The sequence below is a fragment of the Hypomesus transpacificus genome, chromosome 8, assembly GCF_021917145.1.
Source record: "Hypomesus transpacificus isolate Combined female chromosome 8, fHypTra1, whole genome shotgun sequence".
In the NCBI taxonomy this organism is placed as follows: domain Eukaryota; kingdom Metazoa; phylum Chordata; class Actinopteri; order Osmeriformes; family Osmeridae; genus Hypomesus; species Hypomesus transpacificus.
In genome coordinates, this window is record NC_061067.1 from 9,775,501 (window position 1) to 9,785,188 (window position 9,688).

Here is a 9,688-nt window from a genome sequence, read left to right on the forward strand (position 1 = left end):
GTCTTGCTAACTAAGTGTGTATGCATTCAGCGACCAGAGGAATCATTCTGCAGTTGTATAAGCAATAGTGAGATGAAACGGCACAGTTGTTCACAGTCAGGTTCATTCAGACCACAAAGTGCACTTCTAATTGTTGTCGGATTTTGTGTTGGAAGAAGCCATATCAAACATCTTCGCTTCTTGCCACACTTGAATGCTGCATTATACATTTACAGTAGCCTATCTTGTTAACACAATATGTACTTATTTTGCCAGTTGCAGTGTTTGTCAAGTTTCCTTGAGTCATTAGTTGACATTCTTTATGGTATCTTACGGGACACTTGGAGAAGATAATGTATAACTGATGAGGATGGTGAAGACAATGCTGTGTTCACTTTGTAGATCTCAAAACTATTTGGTGAAAATGTCACAAATCTAATGGCTGAGAGATGACTAGACAGAAAGCTGTGGTAGGTGGGTGGTTAGAGAACAAATCGATACAAGTTGCCTTAAAGCATAGTATTTGTGGAGGTAAAAGTGAAAACCCTCTCCCTCTCCTCTTCAAAGAAAGCAGGAGTATGTGGCCCCCATATGGAATCGCAAAGGCATGTTTTAAACATGAGGCCCAGGCAACGTTTGACCAGAGCAGCATCTTTAGAGAAGAGTCCAAGAATAGCACGAATCCCAATGATTCCCTGTCTGCGCTAGTTTTAACGAGCTATGTCGGCTCACGTCATATCATCCTCTGCTTAGAGGAATTAGAATAAGGTCCCTCTCCAGGCAGCTAGTGGTCTGTGCTGTTGCTGGAGCTGCCTGTTTAGTATGCAGAGCATCAGACTGGCTGGGGCACTGGAGAATGCATGCTGTGTACTAAGTTAGAAAGGCTAAATGTCAAAAGGGAGCAGTCTCAGGCATACTGTGGCAGTGGGGAGTTTTGTAGCATTTTTGGAAAGGCATTCATAATTATGAGAGTGAACAAAAGTTTTATTTGTGTGGTTATGTACCCAAAGGGGAAGATTTACTGGAATGTGTATCATGACATTTTTCTGAAAAGAAGATACTTCAACACATAGTATTAAAACAAGGGTAACATTAGATTTTTTTATATAGTTTATAGAGGATATACAAAATAACTTTTATTCTCTACAAACCTCTCAGCCTGGTTATGTGTAATTCAAACTGTGGAACCAACAATTAGCTCAGCAGTCTGAAACTGTACAAACTGTAGTGACGCTTGTTTTCAATGCCGGTAGGGACATCTAGTGGTAATCCTAGCAGTCTGACATAACGTGGAACTCTGGTAAACCCACTGCACATGAGCACAGGAGGCAAATATTTCCCCACTTGTACCACATTTGTGTGGTCACAGTCTCCACCTAGTGGTTGAAAATAGAATGGACTGGATATGGCTGTGGTTGGTTAATCCATTTTTCTCCCATATGACAGTTCATGTAAACGCTAGGCCTATGGAAACATGCCCCCAGAGAGACAGCAGCACAGAGGTCACAAGAAGTTCTGGAAGTCCAAGTCATTGTTTGCTGAGGTAAGCATTTCATTTCACATTCAAATTGTCTTTATACTTTCATGATATATTTTCTTATCTGTCATGGTGTTTTCTCTCTTGATTGACCTTCTCCAGTTAATATTCATTCCAGCGTATGTCAACTTTAGAAAAGTCATCCTTAGGGTTAGGGTTAGGGTCCATTTCCTGTTCCGCTCCTGAACATAGCATGTTATTAATTTAGCTTAATTTAGAAAATCTGAGGGAGGTAGAGAGACAGACAGACAGACAGACAGACAGAAAGAGAGAGAGAAAGAAAGAAAGAAAGAGAGGAGCAAGACTGTGAGAGAGGGAGAGAGAAGGGGGCCATTATGTGAGAATGTTCCGGTGTATTAAGCAAGCAGCCTATTAAAGCTGAAATGTTCACCTGTGAAGGCTGTTTAATCTGTAGTCCATTACTACAGAGCTTGGAAGAGCATATATTGCCATCACAGTAATTGGTCGATGCACAGAAACCATTCAGACTAATCACACGGCATTAGTTTCTAAAGGGCCACCCTCCCCCTCTCAATTTACTGGAATTATATTTTACCAGCGCTACACTTGGCAGAAGCAAGTTTATGCCATTTACTTTGTGTGACTGTGAATGAAGCTACTTTTATGGCAGCACTAAAGAACTTTTAGATATGGTGATGAACATGAAGGAGTTTACACAGCAATGTACAAAGGGATCATTTAACAGCAGGAGTGTTTATTTGATTAATTGAGTGTTCAAATAGGTCCACTCTCATCATCAGCAACACTCCTGGTGTTCAATTAATACTTTGAAAGGTTGAATTCAAGATTAATTATTTTAATGACAAATGATGAAGGTACTCCCTAACACACCAACCTTTGTTATTTGTTTGCAATTCAGGGTTTCTATGAGTCAATAAGGGGTTCATGGGTTAGCTGTTTGAGGATGTCACAAGAGGAGAGTCTGAGAGGCAGTTAAACACCAGTCCTCGTACAAAAAATACAGCACAAGATCAAGGATCAGAAGTGTTCCACAGTATTTCGGTGGTCAGACTCAAGGAACGGACTGCATTTACTGGCCACGTCCACCATACCTCCTATTCAGCACTTCAATCATACAACACAATGTTCCAGCCGATTCTAAAGGGCTCTCCCGAAGCAACTCTCTGTTCTCTCACTCTCTTCATCTTTCGGACTCCGTCTCGTTATCTCACCCTCATTTTCTCTCGCTCTCTGGCTCCCTCTTTTCAACGCACACACACACAGTTGCACACACTCTCCATTCTCATTTGTCTGTGCCAGCGATGGCAGCTCAAACCCAGGTCTGCTGGAATGACAAAGCTGTTTGTTATTACAGGGACGCTAGTCGACTTTATGCGTGTGTGTGTGTGTACGTGTGTACATGTTTTCTGTGTTTGTGTGACTGTCTGTGTGTGTATGCACGTGTGTGTGTGTGCGCGCACGTGCATGGATGTACTGGGCAACTCCAGCCAAGTGATGATCATCATCATTACCGAAACCACCAGTCTGTGCCCCAGTGGATCTCTGATGAAGAGAGCGTTCAACGAGAATGAGTTTTGGCCAAGCCATGTCAGGTCTGACTTCGAAACTCATCCCCTTTAGTCTTTGCTGTGTGGCTGCTGTCTAAAACACACTTGTGAATTCATTAGGGGGATTTCCAAGGGCAGACGTTTCTAAATATTCTTGATTCGTGTATTTTTTGTTGATAAGTGTATGATTAGTGAAGAACATTCCCCAGAGATATGTTAATGTTTGCACTGACTCAATCTACCAGTGATTTTGAGTGCACTACTATACTCATCCACTAGATGGCAGATTGTTCCTTGTCACTGATAAACATATCAGTGAAATATCACTTACCCCTGATAAACATATTGTCTTTACTTCCCCTTGAACTGCATAGTCCTATAACCTCCGTAACCCTAATGTCAAATGTCATCTCACCTTTTCAACATCAACCTAACCCCCGTTTAAAGCCTGTGTATTAGTCCTGGTATGCAAAGGTTATGAGGTACAAAATGTTCGCAAGTCCTTACATGATCCCTGGGACTTCATGAGACTTGACTTCATTTCCCGCGCATGGTCCTCTGAGGATCTCGCAGTCCTCGAAATAACAGCTTCCCTCCAGCCTGCCTGTCCTGTGTTGTCTAACCTGCATTCACGGTGAGCAGAGCAGAAGCCCTTTTCAGTACCTATCTGTCACGAAGCAAGCAGTCATAGTGTATATTGCGTTACACGGCAAAAAGCTTATAGGCTTCTCTACACGTTCCCTGCGGTGATCCGCCCTTGATCATGTTCTCCCCCAGGTTGACTGGGTTACCAACAAATGACTTCCTGTCCATCTGAGGGTTAAAGGAATCAATGAGTGTGTGTCAGGATGTTTATTATTACAAATTGTTTGTGATCCGAGAGTGTCGCTCTGGTGTAGCTGTGACCCCAGCACACTGTAAAGTTTGTGTTGTGTTGACACGCACACACACACACACACACACACACGTATGCAGCCCCACACACACACACACATCCACAGACAGACAGACACACAGAAACATGAAATGTGAAACAAGATTGTGTTGTGATTTTGCTCATTGGTCTTCTCATTCCAGAATATGACAAGCATTGATGCAGATGGTCCGATCTATCTCTTTATGATCAATCTGAATTCAACCTTTCGTTTTATGGCTTGGTTTTCATTGACACACGTTGTACTTCATAATTCTGGGGCTTTCATCACTTCCAGAAAGGAGAAAGAAGGTGTTAAACGTCTTGAATAAGGCTTGATCTGGATTAGGGAAACGTTCAAAATCATTTTCTCAGCCTTTTCATATTCACCGTATGCTTGTGCTGATGTGTCTCTGAGCTGAGAGTGTAAGGTAAACAGTCAAAGAATAGTCTGTAGCACAGCATTCAACATATTTGCATGTATTAATAATTGAAAGTATTACGACCCCGGGGATCTGCTTGATGAGGTTGATCTAGTTTGTAATTATCTCCTCATCACTCAGCTGGGTGACAAGTTCCTGCCATGAAGGGGGGGATGGAAGGAGGGAGAGACATAGAGGAAGACAGGGCGAGCCAAAAAGAATAAGAAGGAACACAAAGAGAAAGAGAGAGAGAGATAGAGGCAGAGTGAAAGGGGGATCGAGACGGCAGGAACGAGGACACAGTACCTGTTCATCGACATTCTGGCAGGCTAAATGCTTGTCCTAGTTATCCTATCTATGTTCCAGGACAGTTGTAAGGAATGAACGGGGCCAACATTGTTTTAGACATTTATTGATGTGCCTTTCATTTCACTTGAATTTGCCTCAATTCATCTTTCATTTTATTACTGCTTTCTGCAGTAGTACAGTACGTTGAACAAATACTAAGAAAACGTTTCTAAAATATACCCCACTGATGTTATAGCCACAACTGGCGTCATATTCTGTTTAGGCTAGTTTACATTCAATCATGTGGATAATTGACAGACACACTACAGACACAAATTACATCCCACAAGTGTGGGAGCCTCTCTCTATTTCTCCCTCTTACCCTCTCTTTCTCTCTCTCTCTCTCTCTCTCTCTCTCTCTCTCTCTCTCTCTCTCTCTCTCTCTCTCTCTCTCTCTCTCTCTCTATCTCTCTATCTCTCTCTCTCTCTCTCTGCCTCCCAGCTCTCTCTGAGAGCTGTGGTTGGCAGTTTTCTCTCTTTACTCTTGGTCTGCTCAGATTGCCACAAACAGTTTCATTCAAGGAAAAGGCTGAACAGGATTCCTTCAAGTCTAGCTGGATGCGCTGAAGACAGTGCATAAATTTCTTATGAAGCGTGGCACACCAGATAAGCTTGGGCTGCTTGAAGCGTGCTACTTTGAAGTTTCTCGTTCATATTTCTCTCTCTCTCTTTTTCTCTCCCTGTTGCACAAGCCTGTTAATAAATACTGTTTATTCAGATATAATGATGAAATCAAATACATACAGAACAAAGGACTGCTTTCCCTGATATCTGAAGGTATTTATTTATTGGTTTGATTATTAACAATTTATTTTAATAACTCCTCAAAGAACCGTTTGAACAAGCATAATTGATATGCATATCTGAGACGGTATGCATTTGAAAGGTACATCTACAGTTCCTCTTGATGTAACTCATACTGCATGCTTTGTGTGCTGGGTTTCTTGTGATTTTGTGACTCAATCTAGGTCAGAATTTTGCTTAAGGCACAGAAGTTAGTAAAACAAAGTAAAAGCACTTTTCATGACTCATGCACGAAATCTTTATTTATAGAACAATAGATTTCATTTGTATGCAACATATCGTATGTGAGACTAATAACCTAATTCAGGTCCATTGATTTGACACTGCAAAGGCAGTTTTGCTGTAAACAAGTGCTGTGATGATGTCCAATGGGAACGAATCAATAACCGAGGAAAAACTAAGTCCAAGAGATTTATTAGTACGAGCTCAGATCATTAAACCATTCTATCCTAGTGAGTCCTGGTCCTAACGAAAAAAGGAGTTGCAGAGTCTCTCGAACACGGTAAACAAGCACAAATGATTATCTTATGATTCTTTCCATTCTAGGGCACATCATGAGGTGGTCATGGTTTGACGTGCTGTGGAACACTGCCGTGTCCATCTTCCGGTTTGTAGGGTGTACCATGACAATATCATACCTTAACGTGTCCTTCAAGTCGCCTGACTCTCTCCTGACTGTCTCATGGAACTAAACCATGCCCAGAAGGTGGCCTATGATCTCGATGCTACAGGTGAAAAAAAATACTATCAACAAATAATGAATTGGATTGGAAAAGCAAAACTTCTGAACTGTGGTAGTCTGAAAAAGTCTGACTTTTACATTTGCTCCATGATTCTGGAGTTTCTTCTCATGTGTCAATGTTGTCACCAAAGACTGGTGTCAGGTGGGAAGGTTTATGTAACATTGATTCTTTGGAAAAACAGAAAACTCAATAACTGCCACCTAAGGTAGAGCAGATTCCCTGATACTCCCCCCTCCTCTCCCTACTGACAGAAAGATGCCTACAGCATATAAATCCTCTCTTTGATATCCAAATCAACATGTTTTCATCATAGTCCCTCTCCATCATCTTGGTTCTTAATCAGACAGTCAGAAATGGCTGCTTTTACTTGTTGACGGAAAGTGTTTATTATTATAAAATGTTTCACAATTAAAGTCCCTAACCTTGCAGGACAGTTGGATTTGGGAAATCACGACCACGACTCAAATCCATCTTGACAAGTTCCAACATATCTTTTTGTTCCCGAACCATAGGTTCAGACCAATCAGCATCCAATGAGGAACTACTGGCAGCTACAGGTGTGATTGACGTTAGCCTGTGATAGGTGGTGATAGACAGATGTTTCATCCACTCACCTGCCAAGCATTTCTTTAAAATCGCTTGCCCTTTTCCAAACAGCTTCCAAGGACGACTTCCCAGATGGATATGTGTAACAAACGGTCTGTCGAGTCAGATTATACAGTCCCAGAACATTCTATGAACCTGTCTATCAGAGATCTACTACATCAATAAAAAGTTGATTATGGAAGCTACAGCTCAAAATACATTTACATTGAATTCATTTAGCCAACGATTTTATCCAAAGCAAATCTGTAGTTGACATTCATTAAGTTGACATGAGGGCCTGGTTTTCGACGCAACAGCGTGAGCTCCCCAACATTCTAGAACCTCTTGTCTCTCACCTCAGACATCAATCTCTCATGGATTTTCTATCAGGCAGCCGTAGGTCTGACACCAGACATGCAGCAAGCAGATATCGTTCTGTTAACCACAGTCTTCCCTGTTGACTTAAGGAGCTCTGTCGGAGTTCACAGACAGACCTAGATGTTCTCCAGATGCTGGGCTTGTTTCCTCCCATTGCCTCTCTCCATTCTCTTCTCCTCTCTGCACCTCTCTCATCTCCTTTCCATAACTGTCGGCGTTGTTTTTAAAGACTTTACTCGAATGGTGTGTTTTTTGGGGGGGGGGGTTCTCACGAGACAACAAAGTCTACAGTTGAACACAATTTAAAATCGCTTGGACCGGGAAAATCAGCAGGTCCTTTACTGCAAGTCATGCTCACACGCTAACCCTACTTAACTCTGTGAAAGAATGTGTATGAATTGCCTTACATATCAGGATATTTATTATCACTGGATCCGATCTGGATCTGACTGTCTGGCTCCCCCGCAGAGTCGACGCTAAAACGCCTCTGACCTGTAATGCCCATTCTGCATTAGTAGTAATGGGCTAGTGTGGAGATTTAACGGCTTTAGGGTGGGTGTTTGTGTGTGGTTGTGTGGTATGCGCTTGCACGTGTGTGTGTGTGTGCGTGCATGTGTGTGTGTGCGCCTGTGCGTACTGAGGGGTTGGTCCCAAAGGCAGGGATCCATAGAGATTTCCACCCGTGGCAATAATGACACGTCAACGCATCAGCCCAAAAGGCCCATTAATCTAGATGCCTGACAGCTAGATCTGCATGTCTGTCTGACTGACTGTAAGGGAAGCTTTTCAGCATGTATCTCTCTTATAATGCCAGGAATTTGTGTGTGCGTGTGGGCAAATTTCAATGGGTTTTGTTTCCCATGATCATCTCAAGAGCCGGGCACTCTGCAAAGTTCATATTTTGCAGGTGTTCTTTTTATAATGCAATGGAGTACAGTGCCACGATTCACGACGATGAAGTTGTTTGGATAAGCATTTGGACATGATTTAAAAAATATATAATTTACCACCAGTTTGGCTTGCTCTCCTCTCTCTGGACTCAGCCATCTTGAGTTGACTAAGCTTGTTTTGTGCCAAAAACTGTTATAAGACATGAACTATATTATTTACGTCAGTGCAATACAGAAAATCTGAGACTATTTTACTGATGAAATACTGGCTAGCTAAAAATGCTAAATGATATTTAGAAGTGAATTCACTTTTATAACTGATATGGCCAGGTTAGCAGTGCTGACTGCTGGCATATAAATCAGATGCTTTCAAAGGGTTTTCTTTATGGATGAAATGCTGGCTAGCTAACAGAACGGCAATTTAAAGTGGATACTTTCAGTATAGATCACTGAATTTTGTTACATAAATGAATGTGTTTACTGATGTCAAAACTGCATGAACATTACAAATGTGCTACAACATCATAATCACCAGCTGCATCACAGACATGGGCACATTTTCTTTAGGCATGGATATAGCAATCTGCAAACTGACATACGACAGGAAAAATGTTTGTACAAATGTCATCTCTTCGGTCAGTTGTCGTGTCTTATTCATGCAAATTAGATACAGAAAATACAAGATTATTACAGAATTGCATAGCAAAAAGGAAAAAATACAAACGTTTATGTAAACATAGCAAACACCCCTTAGGCAGAACTGTACATGCAAGTACTGTATAGTGAATTAGGCCTACAATCATGACAACTGTCATTGTGCATGTAATGACTTCTGTTATGAACTAAATAACTGTATATGTTTGTGGTGGTTATAAAATTTAAGAGAGAACCAACATAATACATTTTGATCAACATAACATAAGTAATTGATAACTTAGGAAACAGATATAATTTGCATAAATATACTAGAGCATTGGCAATTTGTTTAAAATAATGATAAATTGCTTTTGTGATGTGCATAAGTAACTAGAATAGATGAGGTTGAACAAGTACCTCAGATATGAGAATTTCAATTTTGATCTGAGAAATATAGGTATCAAAGCCACTGAGAAGAACGGTCATTAACAGCTGCATCACAGGCACTGCACTATATATCTATCTATCATTCCAGGAATCTGTGTGTGTCACAGACATCCTCACGAGCACTGTGCCCTATCTGTAATTCCAGGAATCTGTGTGTGTGTGTTTGTGTGTGTGTGCCACCAATTTGATCACGGTCACTGTGCACTATCTATAGTTCATCTGTATTTGTGTGTTTCAGTGACATCTTAAGCACCAACTGCATCACAGGCACATTGCACTTGTTAATACTAATGTCAAACAAGCCAAGGAGACGGTACAGCTAGTGTCAAAAAGCAAAGACAGTCCTAATTAAGTCGATTTAGGTGCACCGTGCACGCATACTGTATTGAGAGACAAGGGGGTTAAGGCTGACGGACAGACTGGTCACCGGCTCCAACAAGTTGTTCTGACACTCAATTCTCTTCCCTCGTGCCTTTT